Source organism: Bidens hawaiensis, unplaced genomic scaffold (genome assembly GCF_021521415.1).
Source record: "Bidens hawaiensis isolate Kalapana, Puna unplaced genomic scaffold, B.hawaiensis_p1.1 tig00003288_1, whole genome shotgun sequence".
In the NCBI taxonomy this organism is placed as follows: domain Eukaryota; kingdom Viridiplantae; phylum Streptophyta; class Magnoliopsida; order Asterales; family Asteraceae; genus Bidens; species Bidens hawaiensis.
The window spans coordinates 342,344-357,450 of NW_027491180.1; the positions used below are offsets into that span (position 1 = coordinate 342,344).

Genomic DNA, 15,107 nt, shown 5'->3' on the forward strand with positions numbered 1-15,107 from the left:
GAATACAAATGATTGGGTAATGATTGCTGCATAGTTATGAGTACACCCATTTTTTTGCAAAATGTTGACTAGGCACCATATGACTTAGAGCATTCTCAGCATGTTCCCTACCATATATCCATATATATATCGTATAATTACACTAAAAAGTGTTTTCTCTCTCATGTTCAATTAAATAATACTTTTTATAAATTTATCATTATCGTTTTTCTCTCCTTTACTCACAACCACTTTTATAGAATACTAAAATATTATACATTACGAACAATGAAACCCCAAATTTAACCTTCTCGTATAATATTTTCTCTCTCCCCTACTCACAACTACTCGTAACCATATCATATAATTTACAAAATTCCCTCACAAAAATATAGGGATTAAGCTAAGAATGCTCTTAAAATGCCTGGAGATAGGACATTATAACTACGCATTGTCTAAGTTCTTTAAGTCTAGATCAAGTAAAATGCAAATAATGTCCTTTCTTTTTGTGTTAAATTTTATTTTATGTCCTTTAACTTCAATAAGTGTAGTGAAAGTCCCTAAACTTTATACTTATTGCCATTCTCGTCTTTTTCATTAACGGATGTTAGATATTTTTGTTAAATCCAGTTGTGTGCAACGCACATGAGGATATTTTGATCTTTTGTCTATTTTATTAGAGAAAACACATAAATTCAATATTACATTTACCCGTTATCCATTATCTCTAACACTAACACTATAGTTATCTTAATACACCGATCTCACTCGATCGCATTCCCAACACTTTATTTGCTTTTGGTGGTATCCTCAATGATGGATACCGATAATGATTGGATTCCATAGGTTTCATGAAAAAATCCAGTTGTGATTCTTAATTTGTGTGTTAAAACATGCAAGACCCAACTCTCTGAAATTAACGATGAACAATTCTGGTTCTTCACCGGTATTGGTTTCTCCATGGTTCGAATGTCCAAAATTGGTGTCAGTAGATTATGAAGAACAAGAAAGAATGGTTGAATAAACAACAGAGATGCTGGAGGTTAAATGATGGTTTGCTAGTGCGATGTGGCCAAAAATCTGCACATCGACAATGATACGTGGGGTGTTATCATGGAAAGAAAGGCCATTGAGGAATCTGTTTCACTTTATCCTTTTTCTTACGTGTTCTACATTGTTTGTGTGTCGTAGGTCTCGATTTATTATTAGTTTTGTTTTTGTCCAGTTTTACTTAAACCAATTTTGGTCAAAATCGATCATGCCCATGTTTGACAGAAATGAGCTGTCAATATTTGGCTAATGATACCGGTTGACATGGTGATAGTGTATAGGTGATCGAGGATCAAATGATGATTTGAGTAGGAAACCGGAATTTGAATAAGTTGTTTGCATCAAAGGAAGAAGATAGCGGCGATCTGATTTTGGTGGGAAAGAGGATGAAATATGGAGACTTTGAGTGAAAATAGTTTTGTAAATCCGTATATTTTTTAGTATTTATATTTTTCGCATAATAATTCTTGATATGAAAAAGTTGCATTTTGGAAACACCACACACCATGTTTTCTCAATTTGTCAAAGGTTAGTCACGTCATTAAATCAAAACCTATGAAAACATAAATAAATAAGACATTTATATTATCTATATATATCTTCATGTTAATAATAATAGCAATAATATTTTATTATTCCTGACTCTCCCTTTTGGATAAGGAACGAACTTTCTTTCCTCTACTAATCGCCATCAAAACCTATTCAATTCAATTCGATGTTTCCAAAGCCAAAAAGCTTCAATCTTTTTAGGGTTTCCGAGATCTAAAATCAATTTCTAATCAAATTACATACGGCTGGTATTCGATTCTAATATTTGGAAAGTGGGTTTTCAGATTCAGACTTTGTGGACGGTAAGTTGTTGTTAATCAATTTTCAGTTTAATTAAATTAATTTTGGGTTTGTCAGTATTAGAATTTGCCGACTGTTTTTTGGATTCCAATCTGTATCTCTTTCACATAATAATAATAATAATAATAATAATAATAATAACATATAAACAGACAGTCTGATTAGTGAATTGATGATTGCAATCTAACAATTGGGTTTGGATGCTTGATTTCTGGTTTGTGTTTCTTCTTTTTATTTTGTTAGCTGATTGGGTAATAATTTTACCATTGGGTATTTAAGTGTGTTGATTCTTATTATTATTATTACAGTGTTTCAGTTTATATAATCAGGCTATAAGTTCGTTAATCTGCTCTGAGTGTTTGGAATAAAACAGCTTTGACTTTTGATTATCTAAAGCCAAACTATAAGTTGTTTGTATTCAGTATATTTCTTCAAAATACGGGGTGTTTGGAATTTTGCTTATTAAAACTGGCTTAACATATCCGAATCATAGATTTCTTTAAATTGGGGTTCTTTCTCAATTTTTACAACTGTAATTTTGCAGGGTTGATTTGACTCTTTTTAGTTCTTTCCATGGGACTTAACCTCCTGAAAGCATCAAAAACATGAACGGAACACCAAACAACCTTCAAATCATCAAATACCCTAATTACCAACCGTACACCAAACCATTATTACCTTGGTTCGACATACGCGTATTCTATGTTCGTATCAGCAACTTTATGGTGGATGGTTACACACCGGAATATCTCACCCTCGCCCAAATCCCATTATCCCCCGACACCATTCTTGAAGTCAACAACAAACGATGCACCCTCGACTCGCAAGGAATATTATGCCGGTTAAAACGAAACCGAATCGACAAAAAGTTCGAAGAAGCGACATTTGTGAGCACCGACAGTATTAGATTATCGGGAAGTGTTAAATTCGAGGTTTTTGATGGTGAAGATTTGATCCTTTAGGGTGTTTTGGAAATGGATAACAACAACAACAACAACAACAACAATGGGTTTGTGAAATCGAAGAATAATGATATGGATAGATGGAGTATGAGTTGTGAATCGATGATTGGGGCAAATTCTAGGGTTTTGAAAGGGAAACAAGTTATGGGTTTTGATTCGATGGTGCCGATGATTGAGGTTTATGTTGCGGGTTCATTTTCGGGTTCACCGGTTATTTTGACCAAGACTTTGCAAATTAGTGTTCGAAAGAAGCAAAACCGAAAAATGGTGTTGGATACCATTCCTGAGGGTGAGACTACTGGATCGCGGAAAGATGTTCAGTCTGGACTTAATCTTCAGGTATTTGTTGAAGTTTATATTGTTTAGTTGGAGTTATAATGGTATTATGTTTGCTAGATGTAATGGTTTTGAATTTGAACCTGTTTAGTTATGAATGGGTGGATTCGGGTTGTGATTTTTTTTTATTACGGGTTAGCTAAAAAGGAGATCTTGATCAAATGGGTCGAAAGGTATGCATAGTGTATTCATGATGCATTAAAATTTTAACTAATTTAATTAGAAGCCATATTAATGAATGCAGTATTTTGATAGAAAATATATGTTATTTGAACTTTTATACTATATGTATTTACCTTGTGTTGTATTTTTAACATGTTTTTACTTGAACATTTGTATATTACCTAGTTCTTTTTCAAAAAAACAAAAGGGTTCAAATTTTGTTTTGTTTTTTTTTTCTTTTAGGGTTAATATCATGCAAAACCAATATATTTTCATATTTTTCACGAAAAATTCAGCCAACTTAATTTTCATACAAAGTCACTCAACTTGTAGAAAACATTACTATAGAGGGGAGAAGGGGTAGAGGAAGACCTAAATTGACTTGGGATGAGAGGATTAAGAATGATTTGATAGACTTAAACCTCTCGAGGACATGGTTGAGGATAGGAATGCTTGGAGAAGTAGAATTAAAATTAAGGATTTTTATGGAGAAAGGAATACCTTAGGGCTTCTCTTTATTTAGTCACACACCATAATAATATTTTCTCTACATGGAGAAAGGAATACCTTAGGGCTTCTGTTTATTTAGTCACACACCATAATAATATTTTCTCTACATAAATAGTATTGTTATTGTTATTGTTATTGTTATTGTTATTATTATTATTATTTATTATTATTATTGTTGTTGTTGAACTCTGATTTTCTTTGTATTGCTTCATACATATATACTTTAGAGCTGAGGGTCTCTCTGGAAGCCACCTCTTTATCCATGTGGATAGAGGTACGGTGTGCCTACATCCCACCATTTCCAGACCCTACTTATAGCTATGCTATTGGTGGGACTTTACTGGGTATGACTAATTGATTGATCACTCAACTTGTAGAAAATTCACGAAAAACCAGCTAAACAAGTTCATAAACTTGTCTAAAATGTACATTTTAAATTTTATTTAACCAATTTAAGAGTTAACAAGTCATCATTTTCTTTTCTTTCTAAAGTACCTGCATTTTAAACAAGTCTAGAGACTGTCTGCAGGAAGCAGAATATGGACCTTATAAGCCAGAAAACGAATACGATTACAACAATAGCGTGCAGCCTTGGAATCAGAATGAGTACATGGATGGTGAAGATGGTGAACTCACTTGGTTCAATGCCGGTGTTAGGGTTGGTGTTGGTTTAGGCCTTGGAATTTGCCTCGGGGTTGGAATTGGAGTCGGTCTTCTTGTTCGTACTTATCAATCTACCACCCGAAATTTCAGAAGACGGCTTTTGTAATATTTTGTTTTTGTTTGTTTTTAGTTGTTTGGGGTTTGATATAATGTTATAGCCAATTGAGGTGAACTACATCGATATGAATACATTTTATTAGCGTTTTTAGTTGTTTAGTTTGTAATTGTTGTGTATATAGGTTTTGTTGATTTTAATAACGTTATAGAGAAAATATTTTGTGTACGTGTTGAAAATAATAAAAGTTCTGGCTTCTATTTTCTAGTACAAAGTCATGGGGTTTTGGTTGACTTGTTTAGTTGTGTTTGGTGACCTATTTATTTAAAATAAATATGCAATAATGAAAGCAGATTCTTTGTAATTAATCCATACAATTTTACAACTTTATTATAAACAAGTAAACGTGCCCGCGTCGAGATCGTGTAGCTGTACCGGGTGTTACGGTAGTTGCTGCTGGCCTAGTTTGAGTTTGTGTAATTGTTTGCTCATTGGAGTTCATCCCTTGGCAATAAAATAAAAGACTTAACTATTTGATTTTAGTAAAGATGTATGGGAATTAAAATACTGAACTATTTGATTTTTGTAAAGTGATGTAGTGATTAATTAAACTACATTTAGGATAAAGAAACAAAATTTTTACAAAACGGATTAAAATATACAAATATGATCCACACTCAGTATCTGATAGTCTGATTTACAATAAACATGCCAACTCAAGGATGGGAAAATACCAAAAATCCCAATATGAGATTGAAAGAAAATTACATAAAATCAATGAATTAATTAAAAAAAATGTTTACAGCTTTGAGACGTGAATGTATTCCCCCCATTCCCAATGTACAAACTACAAACCCAAAGAAATAAAAAAGTTAATTCAAATACCAACTCTTTCTTCTCTTATCTATTTTTATTTGGAGAGAGAGAGACATTCGGCTCTTAACCAACTGTGATAGTTTCATCAACCATCACCAATTTACAAAACTATTTCTCCGCCTCCACCTCTCAAACCCTGGTATTTATTCCGTCACGATCCACATATCAGGAATTTAAACTGGATTAGGGTTTGGAGATCTACCTTAGCCGTAACGATCTGCCCAACCCTGGACATGCACCTTCTGATCTAAGTCATCGAAAGATCATGTTTATTGTCATCGGGTTAACCTTGCAACCGTAAACCGTTACAGCTATCGCCGGAATCCGATGCCGGCTTCCAATCTCTCACACTCATCTCGATCTGTATATCACTTGTGTGTGAAAGGTGAGACTGATATAGGCATCAATGATGGCAGAGAAGTCTTTGTAGAAAAGAACACGTGTAAACCAAAACCATGAATAAGCAACTAAGTGTTTGCAGAAAGGAACACGTTTAACAAAAAATCACAGTACTCTGATTGTATCATATTCGTTTTAAAGAGCATTTCACCCTATTAACTTCGCCGATAATATTAGGGTCGTTCCCTACATTCACCTATACTATTAGGGTCGCTTCCCTACATTTGCCGATACTATTAGGGTCGGTTCCCTACATTCGTACTACTATAACATACATGTCCTTTACATACTTTCCTTGACAATACGTGCAATCTCCGAAGAGCGTTCACGTACCATCAACATATCATACATACATTATTCATACATCGTATATATTCATACATACATCACACCTATCAATCATACCTTTAACTACCACTTGACGACACATGCAATATCCGAAGATCGTTCGCACACCGTCAAGCAATCATCATACATAAATCATACAAGGCATACACTTACCACCTAAGGCAAGTGTATTAACTATCACATCGAGTATGCACACAGCCCCGAAAACATAATAAGGAAGTTTGGCTAGAAACTCAACTCAATGCGGTTGCGTTCACCGTTTACGGTTATTCCCCTCTTTAGCTGTACACGACTAACTGTATAACAATTACGCATATTAATTACTATCGCTATCCATATCGTATTTCTAATCCAATTATAACCCTCAACAAACGGGGGTCCGGGGGCAGCTGTAACACCCCGTAACCGCAGCGGAAACGTAAACGGGATGCAACAGACGCCTCTGATATCAACCACATTGTTTATAAAGAAAACTGAATACATTAATATACTTTAAATTACATTATCTCATATTTCATTACCGTCTAGGTGATACACACATCATACAATATGATACATAATTCTATTTAATATAATGTATTCTAACATTCCGCACGCAAATCTAACACACATCAAGCACTTAGCACGTAAGCAATCACTTCATCTTAATCGTACCTGAAAAGCATGTGAAAAAACGGGTCAACTACGAATAGTTGGTGAGCTTCACAATTCGAGTAAACCATGATAAATCATTATCAAAATATAATATTATCGATGTAATTATGCTGAGCCCACAAGTGAAATCTCTGACTATCACACATAACCCCCGTGGCATATCCCCCGCCCACGGACCTGCCCCAAACCGCTATGTCTAACATTACATAGCAAAATAAATAACAACAAAATAGACATGTGCAACTGGCTGGGAAACATCAGCAAATCCATGCCGGACCAGTTGGGTTTGTCAGACCAATAGTACTATCCACACTCTACCGGCTTTCAGTTAATCACTAGTGTTCCGGGGCCTTAGAATGTTAGCAACTCAGACAATTACCATCTTAGTACATTTCCGTACGATTCCCGTACAATAAAATATATATAAATACACGCAAATCCATGCGTTCCGTATGTACTTAAACATTTCAGTAGTAACATGCTTCCGCCCCGAGAAAATATTTAAAAACAATTCAGAAAAAGGGGCTCGTGAAACTCACCTTAGCACACGCAAGCAGGTAACAACAATCATTATCAGTTAACACGTCCAATCTGTATTATGATCCCTACGATCGTTATTATACAATTATTGTTTATATAATCTTTAACCGTATTAACCGGTACATCTGGGGACACTGTTAACCCAGTACTGTACCCATTCCGGGGGCAATGTTAACCCAGAAACACTTCTCTGGACTCAGATTGTGATATCGTTTAGAGTTCAGTAGTCAAAACTACTATTAGTTCGTTTCCCCGTTTTGCGTGCCTAGCACGGTTATCCGTTTTTACGTTTCAAAATGATTTTGGTCACACACGACCCGAAAATAGTTGTTGACTGATAATTTAATTAAAGTTGTGAAATTAGAGCTCGGTTTAGACGCCCCGATTGGCCGCGTGACCCGTTTCCGTCTTTAGTGCACCGGAAACTGTTAAATCGTTTAAAATTACCCAAATCATCTGAATTATTTTCGGATGATTTATTTTTACTTGTTTAACTCAGTTATATGAAAATAGTTCATTTTTAAGGTTTTTATACACCAGACAGCTCGTCTACCCGAACTTTGCTGGTTTACGCGTTTTATATTATAAAAGTTCACTTTTATTCCAAATACATATCCGTTTATCCTCGGATCTTGAGATTTTGCACAAATAACATTTTGAAAGTGGGGAAATTTATAAAAATATTTCCAGAATTAATTTTTTATTTAAAATTTATTTATCTATTTTTAAACACCATTTAAACACTAAATATGTTGTAAATACCAAACGACCTTAGAAAAATCCCAAATTTTTTCCTGGATGTCCCCTGCCATCCACATAGTCCCCTGTAATTTTTCCAGAACCAAAATCTCTTTTTACATGCCATTTTCATTAAAACCGAGCTAGTAAACCCTAGAACTCGTTTAACCGAAAAGCCTACTTAGACTTCTCCAACTAACCTAAAATTTTGTGTGTGACTTTTACATGATATAAAAAGCTTATCTGCAATTTTCCAGAATTTTTCATGATATTTAACTATTTTTCACCATTTTTAGCCAAAACCGAGCATTAAATTCACCAAATATTAATCCTTTGTCAAAAAATTACCAAAAATTCACAGAACTCATATTTTCATTTATTTAACACCTTTGTAAAATTTCATGGCCTAACTCTAAACCATCCACAATCTGTCCAAAAACTCATAACCGAACATAAACCGAATATACCTTTCGATCTCCGCCACTACAAGCTACAAACTCGTTTTTCCGCCTTATCTACAACTAAATACAGAACCTACAACCAACATGACACAATACCAAGCAAGTTACACTCACAATCAAGCCTCTTACACTATAGTTTCGGTTATTGTTTCAAAACTAAAGTTTAAACCGTAAAAATTCGTTTTTGGTTCGTTTAACTCCTTTCTTGGACCAAGATCCCTTGTATAACCCGTATACATCACTTGATCATGCAAGAATCGGTTTTCATTTTTGAAACCTCATTTTCTTGCAATTAAACTCAAGAAACGAAGATGAACACGCACATAACTCGATCTTTACCTCGTTGTTCTTGCTACAAATCTCGGTTTTTAGTTCATGGAGTTGAGAGAAAATGAAGATTGTTGAATGTTTGTGTTTAAAAAAAATAACAAGGCAATGGGGTGATCCCCCTTATGCCGATCGGAATACAATGGGGGGTGGGGTGGGACCCACCTCTCCATTTCTAGCCACATGTTTGGATTTCTGAAATCTGGATAACGTTTTGGATAATCTGGTTCAGTTCGTTTTTCGGTTAAATGTTTAATCTAACTTAAAACGAGGCTAAAAACGGTCGTTTTCGGCTTAAAAAAAGAAATTTATTTAAAACCAATTTAAAAACTTAAACCATGACATTTATTATCTTAAAACATCATATTATTAATAATTGCGCATCTTTTTCGGCTTGATCGATCGTCTCTTGCTTGGTTTGGTATTAAAGGTTTCGTTTAACGTACCGACGTACCATTAAATCGAAATTCTTTTTCTGTGCTTTAATTCACTTATCCCGAAGCTTTAACACTTCGTAAACATCACTAAATATTATATATATCGTCTATAATGTAATCCTCGATTCGTTCGTGTTTCAATAACTATCGATCGATTAATCACATATTCAATACGATGAATTATATATTCACGTACAATCAATACAGTGAACCATGTATTCTCGTATAATTACTATGGTAATTCATGTACCCGACATTAAATATAACGTAACTATTGTCTACCGGTTAGGGTATACTTGGTTTAGTCGGAATCGTTACATTCTCCCCCGTTAAGAAATTTCGTCCTCGAAATTTTACACACCCACTATCCCCTTTCGAGAGAAAGGTGAGGGTTTTTCCCTCAGAATTCACCCTCGCGTTACCAGGTATAATCTGGTCCTCGCTGTGAATTCTACTTAATCTTAATCAATAAAGCTTGGTATGTCCAAACTGTTTAGTTTTCCCGTCTACTATCTCTAAGGAGTTATTTAAGATATCAATCATGTCTTCTATGAGTACCTCCATTACTAGTACTCTCGTTGCCGCATCGCTTAGGTACTTTTCAATCCGTATACATGGCAAAACGTCATGTATAGTACTTAGCCCCTGGAGTACTTTAATCGATAAACTAAATGACCAATCATGGAGATAATCTCATGAGGTCCAATATATTAAGGAGCTATTTTCGGTTTTGCCAAACCTCATATCACCTCTCTAAGGTGATGCCTTAAAAATACCTTGTCACCTCCTTCCAGTGACAATGGTTTCCTTTGAATGTTGGCATAAATCCTTTGCCAAGCACGGCTCCTTGCTTGATCAGAGGTTGATGCTTGTCATGAGGTTTGTCTTCCAACGACACCTTGGTTCAACATTGGGCAATTTCTCTTGAAACGTTCTGTACTGCCACATTCATAGCAAGTACAACGGTTTGGCATAATTTGATTTCTTTGGATGGATTGTTATTGAAGCTGTTGAGTTCGGAGTGGTTGTACACGAATGGGTTGGGGTTGCCGGTTCACATGGCTTCAATTGGTTCTACAATTGGGGCATTACGTCCATCTTTACCACACCTGTGGCCTACTATCACTCGACATTCTTCTTCCTGCCGATAACCATATATTCCACATTTAGGGAAGGACCCTTCATGCGGTTCATGTTTTCACACCAGAACTAGTCTTAGTATAATTCTGGGTTGTAGGACATACCTACTTATTCAAAAGCCCATCTTGCACTATACCTTTATCATTTCTCTTCTTTAACACTCGACGTCTCACCTAACGTCCTTCCAGTCCGCTTCCAATAGAGTCAAATATATCAATGCCGGCTTGTGACACAACCCTTCCAAAGGTTGTATATTCTACAGGATTGACTATAATCCTTATCGATGGAGTTAGTCACCAATATAGCGCTCACTTCGCTTAGTTTCAGGAGTAACTAGCCATGTTACCAGACATGACACTTCCTTCAAAAGATTAGCGTGTTCTAAGTGATCAGCACACAACATTTCTATCTTTCATAGCTCAGTTTCCAACCTCTGAACTTATTTACTCGAATAAAAGTGCTCTAGCCCAAGAATTTTAAATTCCGACCATATCATCTGAGTAATAATTTTCTAACTATAATTTTGTACAATCGTGTTCCATCACGATACAACATAATCTACCAACATATCTGTAGCATACTTCACTATACAATGTTCTAGATTCTTACCAATATCCTTAACCATTTCGATCTTTTCTATCCACTCGCTATTCTATTCCTCCCTTTACCATCAGTAACCGATTAATAATTTCCTTAACACAACCAACAAACATATCCTTATACCGGATCTAATTCATTACGACTACTATTCATGTTTGGTTTATAACTAATACTTGTAGTCATAATAGTATTCGGTGGGACACTATCACTCTTAGTAATAACACTAAGAATTGAAATATTCATATCCATGTGATTGCTCGATCTATAATTCTGCGATCACATTTGCATCAACGCTAGCAGTGATCTGTGATACGACATTCGGTATCATCATCTGCTATCTTTGAGCAATCAACTGACTCATATCAATCTCCATCATTGGAGTTATTCTTTTTATGTCGTTCTGCCGTACCCATCCCGTATGCAGTAATCAATACTAATCTCACCGTATAACTCGTTACCAGTTCAATCATAACAGCAGGTACACATACACACCAAATATTATCATACATATTACACATACCAGTATATAGTATATATGTCCCACAAATATAATAGCATATGGACTAAACCTGATGTCGGTTAACGTTTAAATATGTTTCATAACCCTTGTCACCAACTGACATATAGATCTTTCTCAACAAAGATTAATGTTTAATATGCTTGATTTCAATATCCTTCTGCATGTCAGCATAACCGATACATGCTCACCGTGAGCACCAAACGATTACGTACCACGGAGTTATAACATCCGTGTCTATTTGTATATCCGGCATACACGGTATACCACCTACAAACGAACAATCAACTATGCTATAATGATTCCAACACCTCTTTGTGTATGGGTAATCATTCTATTCGAGTATACATGGGTATAGGCAGCTAACGGATGTAAGGATAACATAGGGAGTTGCAAGGTTCAAGGTAATCGCGCAACCCATGTTGCCTTCAAATATTATCAATTACTATTATGGGAAACTCTATCACTTGCTCAGTCAATGTCCTCAGGCGTTCTAGGTTCGCTAAAATCGGTAATTCTCGATCTGGAGGTGGTATGTCTCATATGTTTGAGAGTGAGAAATACACATATATATTTCTATATATTATTTTTATCTGCTCATTTATTATCAAATTTATTATTATTGTTATTATTTTATTTTTACCTTAATGGAATAAGAATGGTTCGAGTACGGGCCCGTCCGTACGTGAGGGTTGGAGGTTCGGGTGAACATAGGGGGTTATTAGGATATACGGTACCGGTGTTGGTAGGGTAAGGGATTTATTAATTTTGGTTGGGAGTCGGTTACTAGATATTTCTGGTTAATGTCAAACGGGAGATCTAACTTGGTGCTATCATAACTACGGCCCGATAATTCAGACTTATCATCAACCGATGCTCTAGAAATTTCAGCATCCTCGGTACTTTTATTATTCCATCCCCCGGTTCCTTATCCGGGTCCTATTTCTCAATACATGTACCCACAAGATATGTACATACCTATATATACACATTAGCACGCATAAATAATATTATATACTTTACACATATGTTGCCATTTTTACCTATTAGTGTACCAAGTGACTTCCCCTGAATTCCCTCGTGCGGACAAGTCTGTTATTATGTTCCAGACCATAATAACTCACTTGTCCATCCATGTTCATCCAGATCCCGTCACTATATATTATTAGTTGATATTCAGATCCTATAATACTTGACCTAATGGTTATATTTTAGGTATCTTTTAAAGACATCCTAATTCTTTATAACCAATGGCTCTGATACCAACTTCTGTAACGCCCCGTAACCGCAGCGGAAACTTAAACGGGATGCAACAGACGCCTCTGATATCAACCACATTGGTTATAAAGAAAATTGAATACATTAATATACTTCAAATTACATTATCTCATATTTCATTACCGTCTAGGTGATACACACATCATACAATATGATACATAATTCTATTTAATATAATGTATTCTAACATTCCGCACGCAAATCTTACACACATCAAGCACTTAGCACATAAGCAATCACTTCATCTTAATCGTACCTGAAAAGCATGTGAGAAAACGGGTCAACTACGAATAGTTGGTGAGTTTCACAATTCGAGTAAACCATGATAAATCATTATCAAAATATAATATTATCGATGTAATTATGCTGAGCCCACAAGTGAAACCTCTTAATATCCACAAACAACCCCCGTGGCATACTCCGCCCACGGACCTGCCCCAAACCGCTATGCCTAACATTACATAGCAAAATATATATCAACAACAAAATAGACATGTGCAACTGGCTGGGAAACATCAGCAAATCCATGCCGGACCAGTTGGGTTTGTCAGACCAATAGTACTATCCACACTCTACCGGCTTTCAGTTAATCACTCGTGTTCCGGGGCCTTAGAATGTTAGCAACTCAGACAATTACCATCTTAGTACATTTCCGTACGATTCCCGTACAATAAAATATATATAAATACACGCAAATCCATGCGTTCCGTATGTACTTAAACATTTCAGTAGTAACATGCTTCCGCCCCGAGAAAATATTTAAAAACAATTCAGAAAAAGGGGCTCGTGAAACTCACCTTAGCACATGCAAGCAGGTAACAACAATCATTATCAGTTAACACGTCCAATCAGTATTATGATCCCTACGATCGTTATTATACAATTATTGTTTATATAATCTTTAACCGTATTAACCGGTACATCTGGGGACACTGTTAACCCAGTACTGTACCCATTCCGGGGGCAATGTTAACCCAGAAACACTTCTCCGGACTCAGATTGTGATATCGTTTAGAGTTCAGTAGTCAAAACTACTATTAGTTCGTTTCCCCGTTTTGCGTGCCTAGCACGGTTATCCGTTTTTACGTTTCAAAATGATTTTGGTCACACACGACCCGAAAATAGTTGTTGACTGATAATTTAATTAAAGTTGTGAAATTAAAGCTCGGTTTAGACGCCCCGATTGGCCGCGGGACCCGTTTCCGTCTTTAGTGCACCGGAAACTGTTAAATCGTTTAAAATTACCCAAATCATCTGAATTATTTTCAGATGATTTATTTTTACTTGTTTAACTCAGTTATATGAAAATAGTTCATTTTTAGGGTTTTTATACACCAGTCAGCTCGTCTACCCGAACTTTGCTGGTTTACGCGTTTTATATTATAAAAGTTCACTTTTATTCCAAATACATATCCGTTCATCCTCGGATCTTGAGATTTTGCACAAATAACATTTTGACAGTGGGGAAATTTATAAAAATATTTCCAGAATTAATTTTTATATTTAAAATTTATTTATCTATTTTTAAACACCATTTAAACACTAAATATGTCGTAAATACCAAACGACCTTAGAAAAATCCCAAATTTTTTCCTGGATGTCCCTTGCCATCCACATAGTCCCCTGTAATTTTTCCAGAACCAAAATCTCTTTTTACATGCCATTTTCACTAAAACCGAGCTAGAAAACCCTAGAACTCGTTTAACCAAAAAGCCTACTTAGACTTCTCCAACTGACCTAAAATTTTGTGTGTGACTTTTACATGATATTAAAAGCTTATCTGCAATAATCCAGAATTTTTCATGATATTTAACTATTTTTCACCATTTTTTGCCAAAACCGAGCATTAAATTCACCAAATATTCATCCTTAGTCAAAAAATTACCAAAATTTCACAGAACTCATATTTTCATGTATTTAACACCTCTGTAAAATTTCATGACCTAAATCTAAACCATCCACAATCTGTCTAAAAACTCATAACCGAACAAAAACCGAATATACCTTTCGATCTCCGCCACTACAAGCTACAAACTCGTTTTTCCGCCTTATCTACCACTAAATACAGAACCTACAACCAACATGACACAATACCAAGCAAGTTACACTCACAATCAAGCCTCTTACACTATAGTTTCGGTTATTGTTTTAAAACTAAAGTTTAAACCGTAAAAATTCGTTTTTGGTTCGTTTAACTCCTTTCTTGGACCAAGATCCCTTGTATAA

At 35.4% G+C, this 15,107-nt stretch overlaps 1 pseudogene across 1 annotated transcript; it reads left to right on the forward strand.

The window, feature by feature from the left end:
- The first annotated feature begins 1,656 nt into the window (after positions 1–1,656).
- On the forward strand, positions 1,657–4,747 carry LOC143623085 (uncharacterized protein At1g01500-like; annotated as a pseudogene). The gene is made up of 3 exons (XR_013151831.1): positions 1,657–1,890; positions 2,444–3,179; positions 4,378–4,747. The product of XR_013151831.1 is annotated as an uncharacterized protein At1g01500-like (transcript).
- The last annotated feature ends 10,360 nt before the right edge of the window (positions 4,748–15,107 follow it).